The 23,022-nt window shown below is 39.2% G+C and overlaps 1 pseudogene; it reads left to right on the top strand.

Moving 5' to 3' along the window:
* The first annotated feature begins 12,706 nt into the window (after positions 1 to 12,706).
* On the top strand, positions 12,707 to 15,503 carry LOC102924862 (kelch-like protein 8 pseudogene; annotated as a pseudogene).
* Positions 15,504 to 23,022: the final 7,519 nt, after the last annotated feature.

Genomic DNA, 23,022 nt, shown 5'->3' on the forward strand with positions numbered 1-23,022 from the left:
CCTTTTTACTCTGTGTTTTCTGTGGTTACTCCATGTTATATACTCAGATCTATAAATTTAGAACTATAGCTCACAAATAAGAGAGATCATGTGGCAGTTCTTTTTCTGGGTTAACCTCACTCAATATGGTCATTTCTAGTTACACACATTTACCAGCAAATTTCATGAGTTCATTTTTATTTACAGCTTAATACTATTGTATAGTGTATATGTACCACATTTTCATTATCCATTTTTCAGTTGAAGACCATTTAGGTTGTTTCCTTCTCCCTAAATGTGAATAGAGCAGCAATGAACATGCCTGAGCAAGTATCTGTAGAGTAGGATGTCAAATCCTGTAGGCATATGTCAAGGAGTGGTATACCTAGGTCATATGGTAGATTTATTTTTAGCTTTTTTGGGGATTCTCCACACTGATTTCCATAGTGGCTGCACCAGTTAATAGTCGTATTAATGGTGGATGAGAGTTCCCATTTCCTCACATCCTCTCCAAAATTTGTTTTTGGTTACTTTCATGACCTTATATATTCTGACTGTTATGTAGCTAAGGACATTTAGCACCTTTTAAACTGTTCAGTAGTCTTTGCTATCTCTCTTCAGTTAAGTATTACAACTTTTAGTAGGGCTGTTTCCTTGATTCTTAGGTTTTGAGGGTGGAGATATATATATTCTAGACACTACATATATATGTTCTAGACACTAATCCTTTTTCAGATGTGTGGTTAAGGAAGGAAGAAATGTTCTTATGGAAAAGCAATTCAATTACACAAAGAGCCAAAACTTCCTACAAATGAAAAATATATGTATCTTAAACCACATAATTATATATATATATATATATGCATTAACATTGTTTTTATTTTTAATTTTCCAAATAAAATACATTGTTTTACTCTCTTCTTATTCATCTCCCTCACTCACTATTGTCACTTATCACCAAGGCCACTGTCTTCCTGATATTCTCCTCCCTCAAATAGTTCCTCAATCTATTTTTATGTCACATTTTATTCTGATATTCATTTTTCCTCACTGTCTCCTTACTTAAGACATGATAGATAGATAGATAGATAGATAGATAGATAGATAGATAGATAGATAGATACACAGATAGATACACAGATAGACAGATAGATAATCAGAAAAACAGACACAAAGAGAGAGAAAGATTGCATATGTTATAGAAAATGCAGTTTTGTCTTTTCTGAGTCTACATTTAATTAAGGTACTGAACTACAAATACAACTATTTGCTTTCAGATGCTATTATTTATTTTTGTTTATCATTGCATAAAATTTCACTGTACATGATACTTTTTGCATACTTTTATTTGTTCATGGACATCTAGATTCAATCTGTAGCTTAAGTATTATGAATACTGTAGCAATAAATATGAATGTACAAGATTACAATGTTTATCAAGTCTTTAAAAAGTGTTCTTCACTTAAAGAAATGTTCAGCAATCTAAGTCATGAGGGAAGTGCAAATCAAAACTGCTTTGAGATTTCATTTTACACCCATCAGAATGGTTAATGTCAATAAAACAGGTGGCAGGTCATAGTGGCAAGGATGTGGAGTAAGGTTGCTGTTGGAAATGCAAACTTAGACAGCCACTATGGAAATTGGTATGGTGGTTCCTTGGGAAGATGAGAATAAATCTACCTTAAGATCCAGCTATAGCCGGGCAGTAGTGGTGCACGCCTTTAATCCCAGCACTCTGGAGTCAGAGCCAGGTGGATCTCTGTGAGTTTGAGGCCAGCCTGGGTTACCAAGTGAGTTCCAGGAAAGGCGCAAAACTACACAGAGAAACCATGTCTTGAAAAACCAAAAAAAAAAAAAAATCCAGCTACAACACTCTTCACTCTTGGGCATATACACAAAGGATATGTCATCCAATCACAGAGACACTTACTCAAACATGTTCATTGATGCTCTATTTATAATATCCAGAAACTGGAAACAACCCAGATGTCCCTCAACAGAAGGATGGATAAAGAAAGTGTGGTACATTTACAAAGTTAAGTATTACTCAGCTGTGAAAAAAAAATGAAATTCACAGATAATTGAATGAAACATATTATCCTGAGAGAGGTATTACAGATCTAAAAAGACAAATATGTTTTTACTTATATGTGGATATTAGCTTTTAACTCTATGATCTGCAATCTGAAGAACCACAGAGGTTATGTGTAGAGTAAGGGACCAGGGATTACAGATAGATCTCCCTAGGAAAGGGAAATATCATAGAGAGCTATGAATGGTGGGTGGATGGGTGGAGGGGGGAGGGGAAGGGAGAATGGGACCAAAAGAGAACATAAGCTAAGACAGCTAAAACTAAGTGCTATTTGAGGGGTAATAGGGAAACATGATACAGTTGAAGCATCCTAAAATATATACATATGTTAAGGTGATTTAAATAAAATTACCAAATAATGGCAGAATCTGAGCCCCAGCTGGCCATCTCTTGTCACCAAATGAAGCTTCCAGTACCAGGATTGGGTTACATCTAATTAGGTTCTTGGCCAAAGGGGTCCCATAAGAATCCTTAAACGACCCAGGCTGTTGCCAAGACTGTGTGTTGCCCTCTACAAACTGATGACAAGACCCTGTTGCTGAAGATAACACCTACAAAACTCATTAAACATGGAAAAGTTAGCCGGGCGGTGGTGGTGCACGCCTTTAATCCCATCACTCAGGAGGCAGAGGCAGGCGGATCTCTGTGAGTTTGAGGCCAGCCTGGTCTCCAAAGCGAGTTCCAAGAAAGGTGCAAAGCTACACAGAGAAACCCTGTCTCGAAAAACCAAAAAAAAAAAAACATGGAAAAGTTAAATTGGTACCTACATAGAGCCTTCACCCATACATTCTAGACTTTAGTAAGGAAGACACTCTGTACACTATCAAAAGAGAAACATAAACACTAACCCAGTCACCAAAAAAAAAATGTGTTCTTGAAGATGCATTTATTTATTTACATCTCAAAACTCACACTTGGAAGGATTATAACAACTTAAAAAGTAGTTCAGTGGAAATATTAACTAAAAGACTTTGATAAAATTGTTTCTTTCATTGGCTTCCAAAGCAGAGACAGGCAACAGCTAGATTTTAGTTGTTATATGAGTCATATATATTAGAAAACCATCTGCTATAAGATTTTACCTCCTCACATGGCTCAACAGCCAGCCAGTTTTGCCACAGATGTCTTGGATTTTAGAGTTGTTTGTTCATGCTTCATTCTCATGAGTACCAGCCAAAACACCTCAGCAACAAAGGAGTAGTAATGAGTTTAAGACTACCATTTTTTATCTTGGTAATTATGCAGGCTAGTTTTATGTCAACTTGACAAAAGCCAGAGTTATCTGAAGGGAGGGAACCTCAATTGAGAAAATGCCTCCGTAACATTTAACCCATTGTGGTGGTGTACCATCCCCAGGCTGGTGGTCCTGAGTTCTATAAGAAAGCAGGCTGAGAAAGCCATGGGGTGCAAGTCAGCACCCCTCTGTGGCCTCTGCATCAGCCCCTGCCTCCAGGATCCTGCCCTATTTGAGTTCCTTCCCTGACTTTCCTCAGTGATGGAGTGCTACCTGGAAGTAGAAGCTAAAACAAACCCTTTCCTCCTCATATTGCTCATGGCCATGGTGTTTCATCACAGCAATAGAAACCCTGAGACAGTAACTAAATCATCAGGAACAAAAGTGCTGATGACTTCTAAACCTCAGGCACTCTGATGACCCTATTAAGTCTTTGTTGGTTATTAATTTGCTTTCTTCACTTGCCCTTTCTAAACCCCAGTTTTCTTCCTCTTGGGTTACTTTCCTCTTGGGTTACTTCATTTTTTTCATGCAATTATGGCTTTACTATTTTGTCAACAAGACCATTTTTCCACTTTAGTCAGCATATTATCTGGGTGTGCTTGAATTTCCCAACAATCCTGTCATGAGTTTCACTGCCATATCTTACTAGAATACAATTATTAACAAAAAAAAATGAATTAAATACTCTGAAGTGCAGGAAACCACAAGACCATGATTTGTGAAGTTAAGGCTAATAGAACTAAGGTTTTACATATAAAACAGAAGAAGAGATTGGGGGAAATAGAAAAGTATCTTTTTGTTGTTGTTGTTGTTGTTTTGTTTTGTTTTATTTTATTTTTTTTTTGGTAGAATTGTCAGTCACTTTTTATTGTCCATGAGAGAAAGATGGCAATGGAAAGCGCAGTGGCAGCAACCATCGGTACTCATGTTATGGCAGGTCTGATGGTGTGTGAAAAGTGGAGAGATTACGATATCCTTTGTATGGTATCTGACTTGTTAGGGTGCACATGCTTACCTTGAACACATTCTCTTTATGATTTACTTTTAGTTATCTTCTAGCATTTGTATTTTTAAAGTATAAAACTGTAATGAACAGTCTTGTACACAGGTCTATGCAATTATATATGCAGATCAAATATATTCATTGACTAAATCCCTAGTAGAACTATAAAGTACAGAATATATATGTATTTTTACTTTGATAGGTAATTTTTTTCTTTCATTTTTTTTAATTTTACAATACCATTCAGTTCTACATAACAGCCACAGATTCCCTTGTTCTCCCCCTTCCTGCCCCCCTCCCCTTTCCCCCAGCCCACCCCCCATTCCCACCACCTCCAGATTGGGCTGGAGAGATGGCTCAGCCATTAAAGGCTAGGCTCACAACCAAAAATACTAGAAAAGTATCTTGCCGTCAATATGTAAAGCTTGGAAATTGGGCCAAACACAATTTTCTGTTAAGATTTCTGTGGGCTTAAGCTGCTAAATAAACATATATTTTACCTGAATTCCTTTTCATTTTTCCTTCCTCCTCTTACTCCCACCCTATCTCCCTTCTTCCTTTCCTCTATTCTTTTTGTCATTTTATTTGTTTCTGATGGGATCTTGGCTCATTACCCAAATTTAATTAACTTTCCTCTATAGCTGAGACCTAAAGCTCATGATCTTCCTGCCTCAGCTTCTCAACTGGCAAGATTACAGGCATGAAGTACTTTGTCAGACCCACATTTCTCTTCTAATAGCAGAATTGATGATCTCCCTCCTTCGTACTTCTGGATTACTTAGTATATATTACATAACAATTAATACTTATGGGCCAAGAAGTCTGGTTCATTTTATATGTTTATTCTGGATTCTGGGTTTCCCCTTAGTAGGGATATGTTGTATTCATATTTGTGTAGAGTACATTTTTTAGTCAGCAGTTTTAGAAAGTTGAAAAGATTTGGATGAAAAACTGTAGGGCCATTTGTATCAGTAAAGTGCATGTGGTACAAGCATGAGGACCCAAGCTTTATCCACAGAATCCATGAAAAAAAAAGCTGGTTGTGACGGTGTAGACTTGTAACTCCAGCCCTAGGCCAGCCCGTCCTTCCTACTACTCAGTGAGTTCCAGGTTAATGAAAGACCCTGTCTCAAAATGACAAGAGTAAAACATGGGGGATAGCATTTGAACAAAGACAGTAGATGTTGACTTTTGGCCTTCACATGCGTGTGCACATGTATATGTATACTCTCATACCTGTGCACCCATACAGGCATGAACCCACTTCCCTACATACACACAGAAAATTTGTGGTGTCTTATTCCTTAGAATGTATATCCTATAAACATTAAAATGACAATTCAAAATCCTAATTAAATACTACAAAAAAGTAAATTAAGTACAAAATATAAAGATGGTCACCCAGTCATTCATTTAATAAATTATTGAGCTGTCAGCAAAGCACCATTCTTAACACTTAGGACATATCAAAACATGTATTAAATCACCCCATCATAGCAAATACAGTCTATCACCCAATAAAAATCAGATGCAAACTATGGGGCTGAGGATGTAGTTTGGTGGTAGAGCATGTTTCAGCATTCTCATGGTCCTGGGTTCAAGCTCTAGCACCAAATATTAAAAGGGAAGTAAATTATATTTCCCACTCCTACCTGATCTTCTACAAGAATTCTGAGATATTTCAGTTGATATTTAAGTTCTTAGACTGCAAATCTGGGTTAGGAGGAGTAATTGTTAGTGAACTTGAGAAAACATAAAACATTATCAAAATATTATTTGGGATAAATTTAAGTCTAAATTTGAGATAGTTAGGACCATGAGAAGAAATTGTCTAGTTATGAGCTGCACATAACCTCAATGAGAAATTTGACTATAAGGCTGAAGAAGAGAGATCAACACAATGAGCCACCTGAAAGATGTGAGCAAAGGTGAGGGAAGACTATATATTTTCAGAACAAAACGTAATACAGCAGAGTGTATTTACATAAAAACTGGAATAAATTTAGAATACTCATATTGGTCACATTCATAAAGACATCTTGTGTCATTTTGACGTCCCTTGGCATTGTCAGCTTTTTCCAATTCCCCTTTTCTCCCAAACAAGTGAGATGTAAGAACTAGATGTTTGCTTAAGAGTTCTCAACATCTGTAGTCAGCCCAGAAGTGTAATTCTATTTGTACTTTCTAGTCTTTAAAGCCAAGAGATAGTCTGGGTATATATGAAAGATAATGACTTTGGAAGTGGCTATGGGATATATTAGGAGATTTTAATTATCTTCCATTTAAATAACTCTGGACAGTGTGTGTGACATGAAAGAACATGAATGTGGAATCACACAGAACCAAGCAAGATTCCTGGTTCTACTTACATGTGATTTTCAGCTGACTGCAGAGTTTCAGTTTGTTTCTTTCCTTTCTTGCCTCCCACTTCCTTTCTTCCTCCCTTACTTTCTTTTTTCTTTCTTTCTTCTTCCTTTCTTGTCATCTACATCTTTCTCCTTCCATTGTGCAACCCATTGACTTTTTAATAGTTGATATTTCCACTTTGAGTTCTTTTAAGACTTTTTATGTGGCTTTTTGCAATTTTTATGCTCTTATTTTTGACATCATAATATCATTCTTTCCTTCTTTCCTTCATTTAACCCTTTCCACATCCTTTGTAATCCCTTTCAAGTTTATTGACTCTTTTACTTTAATTATTATTGTATGTATATAAACACAAAAATACATAAATAAAACCTGCTTAGGTCTTTTGCCTATATGCATATATTTTAGGGCTAACCACTTAGTATTAAAAAGCTACTAGGTGACTCAACCTCTGGAAGACTAATTCTCCCTCTCTCACCACTTGATAATTGCTCTTCCTTTTTGTGTAGGACATCATTAGATTTCTCCTTTCTACATTATCATGTTGGTTGATGCTCTTTTTTCAAATCTTATTTAGGCAGCCATGTCCTTGAGATATCAGGAATATAGCTTTCTTGCCATTTCTAGAAGACACTACCTTCATGCAGATTTCCTTATCCTCTGGCTCTCACAATCTTTCTGCACACTGCCTCCACCCCATTCCATAATAGTCCCTGAACCTTAGGTGCAAAAATTCTATGTAGTTGTATGAATTGGGGCTGAGCACACCAGTACCATATGTTCTCTGCATTTTGACCAGCTGTGGTTTTCTACAATGATCTCTGTCTGTTGCAAAGAGACCCCTGTTAAGTGGGCCTTAAGTCCAATTAGACAGCTCTTTGTTACTGCCAATACATGAGCATCACTATCGCACCTCTAGGGATATATTGTTATGTGGGTCATTATTGCGGTTCATTAACATCACAACTGATTAAGACTATTGATTACATCCCTTCCTTAACCGCTTCCAGTAATATGAAAGCAAATCCTGAAGGAGGAAGTTTTGGGGTCATATCTATCTCCATTCGTTTGAATCCTGTATGCAAAGTACATACTATCTACAATAATAAGAAATTACTATTGGAATAGTGATACCTGCTTGCTTCCTTGTCACTGTTTTTGTCCATTCTTTTACTCTACAGTAATGTTGATCATTAAAGCTAAGAAATGTTTCTTGTAGACAAGAAACAAGTAGATTTTGTTTCTTGATCCATTTATCCAACCATGACTTTTGGTTGAAGAACTGAGGCTCTTAGTATTTATCATTATTGAAAGTTGGACATTGATTCTAGTCATTATATTACTGATTTTTGGTGTTGTTATTTGTGCCTCAGTGGTACTTTGTGGTTTTGTAATTATAGTTTTACATCTCATTTCACAGTCTCCTAGATATGCTCATTACTCTATTCAGCCTGAAATATTGCTTCCTATATTTACTTTATATTTAGTGTGTTGGGTATAAAATATTTAAGGCTGTTTATATTGTGGAAAGTTTTTCTCCTTCAACTATGGTAGATAATTTTTCTGGGTATATTAGTCTGTGTTGGCCCTCATGTTCTTTTAAGGCTTGGAATGTATTGTTCCAGCCTCTTCCAGCTTTTAGATTTTTCCATTGAGAATCAGCTATTTGAACAGATTTTCCTTTATATGTAACTTATTTTTTCCTCTTGCATTTTTCAATACTCTTTTATTCTGTACACTTAATTTTTTAACTATGGCATACTATGCGGATTTTTATTTCTAATCTTATCTACTTGGTGCTCTATGCTTCTTTGTAGCTGTGTGGGTATATTATTCCATAATATGGGGAAGTTGTTTTTACTATGTTGAAGATCTAGTCTATGCCACTGACTTGGAATTATTCTTCCTCATCTATGTGAATAATTCTTGGTAGAGGGAACCATTAGGGGGATAAGGAGAAACCTGGTGCTAGGGAAATCCCCAGGAATCCACAAGGGTGATATCAACTAAGACTCCTAGCAATAATGGAGAGGGTGCCTGAACTTACCTTCTCCTATAATCAGATTAGTGACTGCCCTAGTTGTCATCATAGAACCTACATCCAGTAACTAATGGAAGCAGATACAGTGATCCACAACCAAGCACTCGGCTGAGCTCCTAGACTTCAGTAGAAGAGAGGGAGGAGGGATCACAGGAGCAAGTGAGGTCAAGATCATAATGAGGAAAATCACAGAGATAGCTGAACCAAGCTGATGGGAGCTCATGGACTCTGGCCTGTCAGCTGGGGAACATGCATGGGACCGAACTAGACCCTCTGAATGTGGGCAACAGTTATGTGGCTAGATCTGTTTGGGGAGCCCTGGAAATAAGACCAGGATTTATCATGGGTGCATGAAATGGCTTTTGGAACACATTCTCTAGGATAGGATACCTTGCTCAGCCTTAACACGGGGGAAGGGGGGAGGGCGGTGGAGAGTTGGTCTTGTCTCAACTTAGTATGCCACACTTTGTTGATTCCCCAAGGGAAGCCTTACCCTCTCTGAGGAGTGGATTGAGAGGTGGGATTGGGGGAGGTGGGGAGGGCAGCAGAAGAGGAGGAGGGAGAACTGGAATTAGTATGTAAAATTTATATGAAGTATTTGTGTATATAAGTATTTCTGTATGTAACAATAATAACTAAAGAAGTTATGAACTTGGGAGGGAGTAGAAAGTGAAGCATGATTCTAATTAGTCTTAACAATAAAAACCCCCAGAGTCAGATGGGTAATGATTGAAAGGTCATGAGAGTGAAAGCTGAAAGGACAAAGAAGCAGAGCAGCAACCAGTAGAAGCTTCTTAACTCTACAAATCCTCAGACCAAATAGGGGCCCGAGATCCTGTCTCCACCTCCTAGTGCTGGGATTAGAGGCATACAGACCCATAACAAAGGAAGATATTGAAACAATAAAAAGCTTTCTGACTAAAAACAAGGTCCAGGATTAGATAGATTGTACAAGATTTTCAAAGAAGAACTACAACCAATCCTTTTTTTTTTTTTTTTTTTTTTTTTTTTTTTTTTTTTTTTTGGTTTTTTCGAGACAGGGTTTCTCTGTGTAGTTTTGGAGCCTTTCCTGGAACTCACTTGGTAGCCGAGGCTGGCCTCGAACTCACAGAGATCCGCCTGGCTCTGCCTCCCGAGTGCTGGGATTAAAGGTGTGTGCCACCAATGCCTGGCTAAATGTGTAGCCCAGGCTGGCCTCGAACTCGTGATCCTCCTGCCTCTGCCTCCTTCAGCAAATCCTACCGGCGTGCGCCGCCGCCGCCGCCGCCGCCGCCGCCACCACCACCACCACCACCACCACCGGCCCAATCCTTCTTAAACTATTTTTTTATTTTTTTTTTATTTTTTTAAGATTTATTTATTATGTATACAGTGTTTTGTCTCCATGTAGACTTGCAGGCTAGAAGAAGGCACCAGATCTCATTACAGATGGTTGTGAGCCACCATGTGGATGCTGGGAATTGAACTCAGGACCTTTGGAAGAGCAGCCAGTGCTCTTAACCTCTGAGCCATCTCTCCAGCCCCTTCTTAAACTATTTTTTAAAAAGAAGAAAAGGAAGGATAAAAACTGAAGAATCACTCCCAATCTTGTTCTATGAAGCCAGTAGTGTGCCAATACCCAAACCACACAAAGACAATACAAGAACAACAAAAGCTACAAAATAATATCCCTGAGGAATCTAGAACCAAAATCCATCAACAAACACTAGCAAAACAAATGCAAACACATATCAAGGAGATAATCACCACAATCATGTTGGCCTTATCCTAGAAATGCAGGGTTGGATCAACTTAATAAGTCAACTACTATACCCAGCAAAATTGTCAATCACCATAGATGGAGAAAACAAGGTATTTCATGACAAAGTCAAATTTAAACAATATCTATCTACAAACACAGCCCTACAGAAGGTAATAGAAGGAAAACAACAATTCCAGGAAGATAGCTACAGCCACAAAGACACAGGCAATAGATAATCTCACACCAGCAAAACCCAAAGATGGAAAACACACCCAGACAGGTGCTCACATGCACATGCATGAGCATACACACACACACACACACACATACACAAACACACACACACACACACACACACACACACACACACACACACACACCACTACCAACAACAACAGCAAAATAACAGGAATTAACAATCATTGGTCATTAATACCTCTCAATGGATTCAATTTCCAATAAAATGACACAGGCTAATGAATTGGATAAGAAAACAAGTTCCATCATTCTGCTGCATACAAGAAACACACCTCAACATCAATGAGAGACATTACCTTGGAGCAAAGGGTTGGCAAAGGTTTTTCAATCAAATGTATCTAAGAAACAAGCTGGTCTAGCTATCCTAATAGCTAACAAAATAGACTTCTAACCAAAATTAATCAAAAGAGATGGAGAAGGGCATTTCAAAGGAAAAATGCACCAAGATCAGATATCTCAACTCTGAGCATCTATGCCACAAATGTAAGGGCACACACATTTGTAAAAGTAACATTACTAAAGCTTAAACTACACATTGAACCCCATACAATAGTAGTGGGAAACTTTAACACCACATCCCCACCAATGGACAGGTCATCCAGACACAAACTAAACAGAAATAAAGGAACTATCAGACATGATTCAAATGGACATAACATGTCTACAGAACATTTCACTCAAACACAAAAGAATACACTTTCTTCTCAGCACCTCATGGAACCTTCCCCAAAAGTGATCATATACTCAGCCACAAAGCAAGTCTCAACATATCCAAAGAAATTGAAATAACACCTTGTATGTTATTAGACCACCAAGGATTAAAGCTGGATTTCAACAACAACAGAAACTACAGAAAGCCTAAAAACTCAGAGATACTAAATAACTCTCTGCTGAGTTACCACTGGGTCACGGAAGGAATAAAGAAAGAAGATAAAGACTTCCTAGAATTTAATGAAAATGAATGCAAAACATACTCAAACTTATGGGACATAATGAAAGTGGTGCTAAGAGGAAAGTTCATAGCATGAAGGGCCTTCATGAAGAATTTGGAGAGATCTCATACTAGTGACTTAACAGCACATCTGAAAGTGATAGAATAAAAAGAAGCAGACACACCTAAGAGGAATAAACAGCAGGAAATAATCAAATTAAGGGCTGAAATCAATAAAATAGAAACAAAGAGGATAATACAAAGAATCAATGAAACAAAGTTTGTTCTTTGAGCAAATCAATGAAATAGATAAACCCTTGTCCAAACTAGCCAAGAGGCAGAGAGACAATATCCAAATCAACAAATTAGAAACTAAAAGGGGGGCATAACAACAGACACTGAGGAAATTCAGAGAATCGTTAGGTCAGACTTCAAAAACCTGTACTCCACAAACTTGGAAACGGAAAATTTTCTTGATAGATACTATTTACCTAAGTTAAGTAAAGATCAGATAAACAATGTAAATAGACCAATAACCCTAAGGAAATAGAAGCAGTTATTAAAAGTCTCCCAACCAAAAAAAAGCCAAGGGTCAGACAGATTTAGTGCAGAATTCTATCAGACTTTCAAAGTAGCACTAAGACCAATACTCCTCAAACTATTCCACAAAATAGAAACAGAAGGAACTTGCCAAATTCTTTCTATGAGGCCATAGTCACCCAAATAACCACACAAAGATCCAACAAATAATCACAGACCAATTTCACTCATGAACATTGATGCAAAAGTACTCAATAAAATACTTGGTAAACTGGGAGCGAGCGATCAAGCCAGCCATCAAGCACATCTGTGGGGTGACCGGCAGGGCTGGTGCAGTGCTGGCGGGTAGCGAGCGGCTCGGCCTGCGCGGCGGGCAAGGACAGCGAGCAAACTATATAATGGCAATTGAAAGAAAGACGTCTAACGTTTAGTGGCTGCATCTGTCTTCTATCTTCTCACCCTTAAAAGAAGAGTAAATGGAATGTTTCAGAAGGAAGCTCCATAAAAAGTGTTGCAAATGGCTTCAGAGTCTACCAATGGGAAACAAGTTAGGAGTCACGTGACAAAGGGGCGTCTTCTGTCAGCGCGTGTGATGGCGAAGACTCCTTCATCTTTGAAGCCAACGAAGCATGGAAAGACTTCCACAGTTCTCTCCTCCAGTTCTATGAGAATGGGGAGCTCTGTGATGTCACACTGAAGGTTGGCTCAAAGGTGATCTCTTGTCACAAACTGGTGCTAGCTTGTGTGATTCCCTACTTCAGAGCCATGTTTCTTTCTGAAATGGTTGAAGCCAAGCAGGTGCTGATTGCGATTTGAGACTTTGATGGTGATGCTGTGGAAGACTTGGTGAAATTCGTCTACTCTTCACGGCTCATGTTGACAGTAGACAATGTCCAGCCTCTCCTGTATGCAGCATATATCCTGCAGGTTGAACTGGTGGCCGGGGCTTGCTGTGAATACATGAAGTTACATTTTCATCCCTCCAGTTGCCTGGCAGTAGGAGCCTTTGCGGAGAGTCACAACCGAATAGACCTGATGGACATGGCGGACCAGTATGCCTGCGAGCACTTTACTGAAGCGGTGGAGTGTGAAGACTTCGTAAGTGTGTCACCCCCAGCACCTCCACAAGCTTCTGTCCTCCAGTGATCTCAACATCGACAGTGAAAAGCTGGTCTACAGTACTGCTATCAACTGGCTTCTTGCCAATCCCCAGCATCATTCTAAATGGCTGGATGAGACACGTGCACAAGTCGTCTGCCATTATTGCCGGTTGATTTTCTTATGGGTATTGTGGCAAAAGAACAGATTGTCAAGCAAAACCTAAAAATGTAGAGATCTACTGGATGAAGTAAGCAACTATCACCTTCATTTGAGCAGCAAACTGGTCCCTGACTTTGAGTACACGGTCCGCACTACCCCAAGGAAGCATATGGCTGGTGTGCTGTTCTATGTAGGTGGTCAAGGTGGATCTGGTGACCCCTTTTGTAGTATTGAATGCTATTCTGTCAACAAAAACAGTTGGTTCTTTAGACCAGAAATGACTAGCTGAAGGCAGCATGTGGGTGTGATCTCTGAAAGGTAAAGTGTATGCAGTGGGTGGACATGATGGGAATGAGCATTTAGGTAGCATGGAGATGTTTGATCCTCTCACTAATAAATGGATGATGAAGGTGTCAATGAACACCAAGAGGAGAGGAATTGCTTTGGCCTCCTTAGGGGGCCCAATATATGCAATTGGAGGATTAGATGATAATACTTGCTTTAGTGATGTGGAGAGATACGACATCGAATCTGACCAGTGGAGTACAGTGGCACCAATGAACACTCCCCGTGGAGGTGTTGGCTCTGTGGCTTTAGTGAACCATGTTTACGCAGTGGGTGGCAATGATGGAGTGGCCTCCTTATCCATTGTGGAGAGGTACCATCCACATCTGGACAAGTGGATAGAGGTCAAGGAAATAGGTCAGCGCAGAGCAGGCAATGGTGTTAGTGAACTTCACAGCTGCTTATATGTTGTTAGTGGTTTTGATGATAACTCCCCTCTGAGTTCAGTTGAACGGTACGACCCCCGAAGCAACAAGTGGGATTATGTGGTAGCAGTCACGACTCCCCGGGGAGGAGTAGGCATCGCTACCGTGATGGGCAAAATCTTTGCAGTTGGCGGTCACAATGGCAATGCATACCTAAACACAGTGGAGGCATTTGATCCAGTGCTGAATAAGTGGATCTGGTCGGACCTGTGTCCCACTGCCAAGCCAGTGCTGGTGTAGCCGTGTGTGACTGTTTAACTAGCCAGATCTGTAGGTCACGGGTCCACTAATGTGGTGGAGTGTATGTGACGTGAATCCCAGCAGCAACTGTGCAACCACACGGGATGCTCGGGAAGACAGCCAGCATTTGATACGGCCCCCTCTGATTTGAACGTCAGCTGTTGTGGTGTGGGTACACCTTGTGGACTGATGGCTGGAGAATGGTAGTCACAGAGTTGGGTTTCCTGCTCTAGCAAATAATGAAGCCGTCTATCTTTGAACCCATTCTTGTTCTGAAAGACGTTTCATGTAGTGCCAAACCTTAAAATAGCTGTTTATTTTGATGAATAAAATTTAATTTATTGAGTTTTATCTATTCTTTCTCCTGAAGATACTAGCTTCAGTCAGCAGATTTTTCCCTGAGGAGTGAAGAATCTGCTCATTAACATAAGGACTTGAGGCTCATTCGATATGGCGCTGATGAATTGATGTTTTGCTTTTTGTCTCTAGACGGTGACTTTCAGTTCTTGAGTGTTTACCAAGTAGGAAAATGTGTGTTTCTGAGGCATTCTTGAAACCATATTAGTGTCTGTAAGAAGCCCTTTGTTTCTGTTTGGAGTTTTAGAACTACAGAATGCAACCATGCTAGGCCCTCACCAAGTGTACTGGCTGTTCTTTGGGCTGTTGTTTTCCATTTTTCCCATCTCATGCAACTTGTGCACCTGAGAATGTCTTAGTAAAAACTTTAGACTAGTGTAGTCCAGTGCCCAGTGGGGAGACTTGGAAAAGAAATGTGTGACACACGTCACCACCTAGGGAAGAAAACCTCAAGGGTCCTTTCACCTTGGTCTCTGGTTTAATCCTTGGGTTTTGGACCCAGGATCCATTTTCTTCTTATTCTGTTATTTGTCACTGTCTTGATTTTCTAATTGTACAAAGCTGCATTTATTTATTATCAGGAGATGAATGCATTTTTAGAAAAGCCCTTTATGTAGTATAGTTTGATGATTAGTTCAAGTTTGAAATTAATTAATAAAATATGTTATTGGTAAAAACAGAAAAAAATTACTGGCAAACTGAATCCAAGAACACATAAAAAAGGTCATTCACCAAGACCAAGTAGGCTTGATCCCAGAAATGTAGAGATGGTTCAACATATGAAAATCTGTCAATGTAATACACCATATAAACAAACTAAAAGAAAAAAAACACATGATCATCTTGTTAGATGCTGAAAAAGCCTTTGACAAAATCCAACACCCTTTCATGATAAAAATCTTGGAGAAATCAGGGATACAAGGGATATACATAAAAATAGTGAAAGCAATATACAGCAAGCCAACAGCCACCATCAAATTAAATGGAGAGAAACTCAAAGCAGTTCTACTAAAATCAGGAACAAGGCAAGGTTGTCTGTCCACTCTCTCCATACCTGTTCAATATAGTACTTGAAGTTCTAGCTAAAGCAATAAGACAACAAAAAGAAATCAGGGGATACAAATTGGAAAGGAAGAAGTCAAAGTGTCATCATTCACAGGTGATATGATAGTATACATAAGCAAACCCAAAAAACTCTACCAGGAAACTCCTACAGCTCATAAACACCTTTAGTCAAGTGGCTGAATATAATATTAACTCAAAAAAATCAGTAGCCCTTTTATATACAAATAACGAATGGGTTGAGAAAGAAAACAGAGAATCAACAACCTTTACAATAACCTCAAAAAAAGATAAAATATCTTGGTGGAATTCTAACCAAGCAAATGAAAGACCTGTATGACAAGAACTTCAAGTCTTTAGAGAAAGGAATTGAAGAATGTATCAGAATATGGAAAGATGGTCCATGTTCATGAATCAGCAGAATTAATGTAGTAGTAAAAATGGCCATCCTACCCAAAAGCAATCTACAGATTCAATGCAATCCCCATTCAAATCTCAACACAATTCTTTGCAGGCCTTACAAGAACAATACTCAACTTCATATGAAAAAAACCAAAACTCCAGATAGCTAAAACAATCCTGTACAATGAAAGAACTTCTAAAGGCATCACTATCCCTGATTTTAAGCTATACTACAGAGCTACAGTGATAAAACCCCATGGTATTAGCATAAAAGCAGACAGGTAGTTCAATGTAATCAAAAGGAAGACCCAGATGTAAATCCACACACCTATGGATATCTGATTTTCAACAAAGAAATCGAAATGATAAAATGGAAAAAAGAAAGCAACTTCAACAAATGCAACAAATGGTGCTGGCATAACTGAATGTTGGCATGTAGAAGAATGTAAATTGATCCATATTTATCACCCTGTCCAAAACCAAGCCCAAATGCACTCAGAGACCTCAACATAAGTCCAGGTACATTGAACCTAATAGAAGAGAAAGTGGGAAGTAGTCTTGAATGCATTGGTACAGGAGACAACTCTCTGAACAGAACAGCAATAACACATGCACTAAGATTGACAATTAATAAATGGGACCTCATGAAATTAAAAAGTTTCTGTAAGGCAAAAGACACTGTCAATAAGGCAAAACAGCAGCCTACAGAATGGGAAAAGATCTTCTTCAACCCCACATCTGACAGAGGGCTGATTTCCAAAACATATAAAGAACTCAAGAAACTAGATATCAACAAACCAAATAATCCAATTAAAAATGGGGTACAGATCTAAACAGAGAATTCTCAACAGAAGAATCTCAAATGGCCGAAAGACGTTTAAGGAATTATTCAACATCCTTAGTCATCAGGGAAATGCGAATCAAAATGACTCTGAGATACCATCTTACACCTGTCAGAATGGCTAAAATCAAAAACACTGATGACAGCTTATGTTGGAGAGGATGTGGAGCAAGAGAAATATGTCTCTATTGCTGGTGGGAGTACAAAGTTGTACAATCACTTTGGAAGTCAGTGTGGCAGTTTCTCAGAAAATTGGGATCAACCTGCCACAAGACAAAGTTATATCTCTCTTGGGCACACACCCAAAACATGCTCAATAATGCCACAAAGACACTTACTTCCTCTACTATGCTCATAGTAGCTTTGTTTGTAATAGCCAGAACCTAGAAAAAATCTAGATGTCCCCCAACCAAATTATGGATAAAGAAAATGTGGTACATCTACACAATGGGTTACTACTCAGCAGAGAAACAATGACATGGTGAAATTTGCAGGCAAATGGATGGAATTAGATAAAATCATCCTGAGTGATGTAACCCAGACCCAGAAAGACAAACATGGTATGTACTCACTCATAAGTGGATAATAATTGTAAAATAAAGGATAACTATGCTACAATCCACAGACCTAGAGAGACTAGGTAACAAGGAGGGTTCATAGGGAGATACCCAGATCTCCCTGGAAAAAGGAAATGAAGATTTCATGAATGGACTGAAGGTGGGTGGATATAGGAATATGAGCGATCAGTTTGGAAGTGGCACAGAGAGGAAGAGTACTGAGGGGTACTGCTGGAGGGGGAGCATTTTGGGTGGGCTGGAAGCCTGGTCGGGAATTTCCCAGGAGTCTACAGGGAGGACCCCAGCTTAGACTCCTAGCGGTAGTGGGTAAGTAACCTGAACTTACTTCCCAATTAGTGCCTGGCCCAATTATCATCAGAGAGGTGTCATCCAGCAACTAATGGAGGCAGATTCAGATACTCACAGCCAAACATTAGGCTCAGGAATCCTGGTGAGGAAGAGGAGGAGAAAGAAGTGTAGGAGCCAGAAAGGTCAAGAACAGCATAAGAAAACCCACAGAATCAACCAACCTGGGTTCACAGGGGCTCACAGAGACTTAACAACCAAGGAACCTGCATGGGTCTGACTTAAGCACTCTGCATATATATTCCAATTGTGTAGCTTGGTGCTCTTGTGGGACTCCTAACAGTGGGAACAGGTGCTGTCTCTGACTCTTTTATTGGCTTTTGGGACTCTACTCCTCATACTGGGTTGTCTTGCCCAGTCTGAATAAATGGGGAGGTGCTTAGTCTTACTGCAGCTTGATATGACATGTTTTGTTCATACTCATGGGAGATCTGCCCTTTCCTGGATGGAGATGGAGAAGGGGATTGGGGGGTGAGAGCAGGAAGAATGGGGGGAGAAAACTAGGAGGGGAGGATGGGAGAGACTGCAGCTGGAGTGTAAAATAGATGAGTAAAAAAGAAAAACAGGAAAAAATTTAAATCTAAAAACTTGTATGTATGTATACACATATACATGTATATTATGTACATATTTTTAAGGAAATATAAAATTTTTCCCTATGACTTTCAACCATCCTTAGTGTCTTTATCCCTCCTACTTCCCTGTCCATTAGCATCAGCATTGGCCTCACCAGCTCTCCCCAGATAAAGCTATCCCCCATTTTCCCATGTCTCCTTTCATAGCACCTGTGTCTTACTACTCTCTTATCTAAATCACCTTTCCCAACCCCAAACCATGCTATTTGTAGGAAAATGAATACAACTTGAAATCATGTTAAGCAAAAGAAGTCATATTCTGGTAAACATAAGTCATGTGATCTCTGAATATTAGTCTTGAAAAAATACATATTTATTTCTGTTGCTCACCCACAATATGTGAGTTATTACAACATATGCATCATTTTCCCTGGAAGCACTAGAGTTGAAAATGAAATGAAAAAGTAAATTCTCTGGATTAAAGTACTTTTCATATCCCTCCTGTCTCCTACTCAAATACCCCATTCTTTCTGACTTAGCTCAATTACTACCCTGTGATTTTGAAGAAAAAGGATACAGTCCTTGAGATCAGGCCAAATTTGAGAGAACAACCCCCTTTTGCTCATTATATTTGATTGTGTGTATGTTTCATGGTGCATCTCTACATAAATTTCCTCTACCAGCAAAGGATATCCAAGAGCTTATTTTTAGAATGGAAATTTATTTAATTCAGAATGTAAAGTGACAAATGAGAGAGTCAGTATATATCAAGTACAAGTACCACAAAGAAAAGAGAAGCAATGTAATAGAATAGATGAAACATATGAAGATACAGGAGTAAGTACATTAATATTCATCTTAGTACAGTGTCTGGATGAGTAAAAAAATGAAAAAGTACTAGCTGTAATTGCTACAGCTGTCATATGAATAATGTGGTTTGATTTTTTTTAATTTAGAATATACAATTATCAAGTCTCATGTTCATGTTGCAATTGAGAAAGCTAATTAATATTCAGATGGATTTGGCTTTTTCAAGATCTGGAAATCAAGTGGTATAGATCCTAGCCATCTTCATAATTATTGACTTCCCACCTATTTTTTTTATGATCAACAGACTGATGAATTCATTACATGGCTGGAAATCCTATATGTTCCCTAGAAAATTTCTTTATCTTCAGATCCAAAACCACCTAAAAAGATTTAGGATGCACACAAAAGAAACACAATTACAAGCAGACAAGTTGATGTAAGCTTGTAAGTCCAGCATTGGAGCTGAAATATGACTATCATGAGTTAGAGTCATGCAGAGATTGGTGACAGTCCAATGCGCCTCCTGTTTATGACATTGAAAGTTATAGCGGAGAAGTTTGCGCATGTGTGTGCACATATGTGTGATGGTAGAACTGGTAGAGTAATGACTGTAAATTAGAAAGAAGTTTCTTTGAAAGTCAGAATTCCCTAAGTGAAGACTGAATGAGAAGAAAACCTTAAAATCCTAGTGAGGTAGACTGAATGAAATAGCATGAAGTTCAACCAGCCAAGGAGATTATTTCTGGATGAACACAAGCTTGAAAGAATTCCATATAACAAGGTCTCCTCCTATCCTTTGCACATCATCTATATGCAACTATCCCTTAGCAAGCACATCTCTCCATGGACTCTCATTCTTCTTCTCTGTACAAGTCTCTATCCATGACCTCTTACATCTAGCAAAAAAAAAAAAAAAAAAAAGGAAAACAAATATGAGACATAACACACAGTGAAAAATTAATTTCTGTTTTTGGAATTGCTTACATTTTCAAAGTTAGTTGATTGAAGATCATGATAAACCTGTAATTAGCCTATGAATGAAATTACTGTCACTCTAGGGTCTGTGAAAAGGGGCGACAATATTTAGAGCAACTACATTTAGTTAGGGAGCATCTCTTCATTGTCTTGTAGTAATGTGAAATAAATTAAAATTTTCAACCTAATACAGCATACCCCTATTAAGTCTATCAAACTACAAATAGGGCTTGTCATTCTCTTAAATGAAACATAGATGCCTTTACAAATGCATCATGAGGAGTATTAATTAAAATGAATCATTGTTGCCATCAGAGATAGGGCTACCAACAAAAGTCAGTCAACAAACTTTCCCACTATGAGATATGGAACACCCTTCCATAACAACTGTGCCCCTAGGCTTAACAATTAATAAAAATTTTCTGTGTAACTGGATTTATGTTGAGGTCATAAATCCAGTTACACGGAACTTGATAGAAGAGAAAGTAGGAAGTTGTCTGGAATGCATTGGCACAGGAGACCACTTCCTAAATATAACACCAGTAGAACAGACACTGAGAGTGACAATTAATAGATGGGACCTCCTGAAACTGAGAAGCTTTTGTAGAGCAAAGGACACAGTCAATAAAACAAAATAATAGCCTACAGAATGGGAAAAGATCTTCACCAATCCCACATCTGACAGAGGGCTGATCTCCAAAATATATAAAGAACTCAAAAAGCTAAACTTCAAAATACAGAACAATCCAATTAAAAAATGGGGTACAGAGCTTAACAGAGAATTCTCAACAAAAGAATCTCAAATGGCTGAAAGGCTTTTAAGGAATTGCTCAACATCCTTAGTCATCAGGGAAATGCAAATCAAAACAACTCTGAGACACCATCTTACACCTGTCAGAATGGCTAAGATCAAAAACACTGAAAACAGTTATGTCAGAGAGGATGTGGAACAAGGGGAACACTCCTCCACTGTTGGTGGGAATGCAAACTTGTACAGCCATTCTGGAAATCAGTATGGTGGTTTCTCAGAAAATTGGGAACAAGTCTTCCTCAAGACCCAGTTATACCACTCTTGGGCATATACCCAAGAAATACTCAATCTTACCACAAAGACACATGCTCAACTATTTTCATGTCAGCATTATTCATAATTGTCAGAACCTGGAAATAACCTAGATGTGCCTCAACTGAAGAATGCATGAAGAAAATGTGGCACATATACACAATGGAGTACTACTCAGCAGTAAAAAAAAAATGATATCAAGAAATTTGCAGTCAAATGGATGGAACTAGAAAATATCCTGAATGAGGTAACCCAGACTTAGAAGGACAAATATAGTATGTACTCACTCATAAGTGGATACCAGATGTGAGGGAAGGGATGGCCATACTGCAACCCACAACTCCAGAGAGGCTAGCTAACAGAGAAAGACCCTAGGAGGAACACATGAATGACCCTGCAAAGGAGAAGTGGATGAGATCTACATGAGCAGACTGGGTTTGGTGGGGGCGGGGGGTGGCAGAGGGTGAGGAGTGGGAGACGTGAACATAAGAAAATGGGAGGGTCAAGCTGGAACAGGAACAGAGTGGGAGGGCAGGGAGGAAGATACCATGATAGATGAGGACATCATAGGAATAGGAAGAGGCAGGGTTATGGGGATGCTCTCAGGAATCCACAAGGATGACCCCACCTTGGTCTGCTGGCAGTGTTCCAGAGGTGCCTGGACTGATCTACTCTGGTGACCGGCCTAGCAAATAACCTAGCTGTCATCATAGAGCCTTTGACCAGTGACTGATGGAGGCAAATGCAGAGATCCATGTCCAGGCACCAGGCTGAGCTCCAGGAATCCAATTGATGAGAGAGAAGAGGGACATCGAGATCATGATGGGAGGACATGCAGAGATGACCGGCCACGCTAGAGGAAGCCCATGAACTGTGGACTGGTGGCTGTGGAGCCCCCATGGGACTGGACTAGGCCCTCTGGATATGGAAGATGGTTGTTTGGCTCGAACTGTTTGGGGGGCACCCAGGCAGGGGGATCGGGATCTGTCCCTGGTATATGGGCAGGCTTCTGGAAATCCAGTGCCTATGGTGTGATGCCTTGCACAGCCTTGGTGCAGTGGGAAGGGCCTTGGACCTGCCTAGGCTCAGTGTGCTGGGCACTGCTGACTCCCCATAGGAGGAGACCTTGATTGGGAGGATGTGGGGATGCAGGGTGGCTTGGGAGAGAGGGCTAGGGGTAGGAGGAGGAAGGAGGGGGAATCTGTGGATGGTATGCGAAGTGAGTAGAAAATTTCTTAATAAATAAAAATGAAAAAAAAAAAGAAAAAAGTGTTCTGTATGGAAAGCCTCCTAACACACTAAACTCATACTGTGAAGTGTTCAGATGTCCCACCTCCCACATTGTTCATTTATATTGAGGAGTGTGGGTTAATAGTATAACTGATGAAGATTACATATGCAAAAACAGTTTATTTATCTTCCCTGGATCTTCCAGAAAGGAAAACATCACTGCACTGGAATAAGAAGGCTCAAAAGTCTGGCACATGAAAGACTAGAGAATAATACTGGCCTCAGAGAAAGTTCAGTCCCAGCAGAATGAGGAACTCTTTCAAAT

Source organism: Peromyscus maniculatus, chromosome X (genome assembly GCF_049852395.1).
Source record: "Peromyscus maniculatus bairdii isolate BWxNUB_F1_BW_parent chromosome X, HU_Pman_BW_mat_3.1, whole genome shotgun sequence".
In the NCBI taxonomy this organism is placed as follows: Eukaryota; Metazoa; Chordata; class Mammalia; order Rodentia; family Cricetidae; genus Peromyscus; species Peromyscus maniculatus.